Genomic DNA, 200 nt, shown 5'->3' on the forward strand with positions numbered 1-200 from the left:
CTTGACCTCATCTCCCTTTTACAACCCCCCCCCCACCCCTGTTCTCCCCTCCCCCAGAACCCCTTACTCTAATTGTTGTCCCTGTGGGTTCATCAGTCCTGGGTCTCCTATACTGGAAAACGGCAGAACATATAACACAGATTCGAGAGGGTGACCCCCAATGACATACACCGCTGAGATGATACACTCTAATATGAACA

Source organism: Echinops telfairi, unplaced genomic scaffold (genome assembly GCF_000313985.2).
Source record: "Echinops telfairi isolate 266 unplaced genomic scaffold, ASM31398v2 ScPeMD7_18;HRSCAF=68, whole genome shotgun sequence".
Lineage (NCBI taxonomy): Eukaryota > Metazoa > Chordata > Mammalia > Afrosoricida > Tenrecidae > Echinops > Echinops telfairi.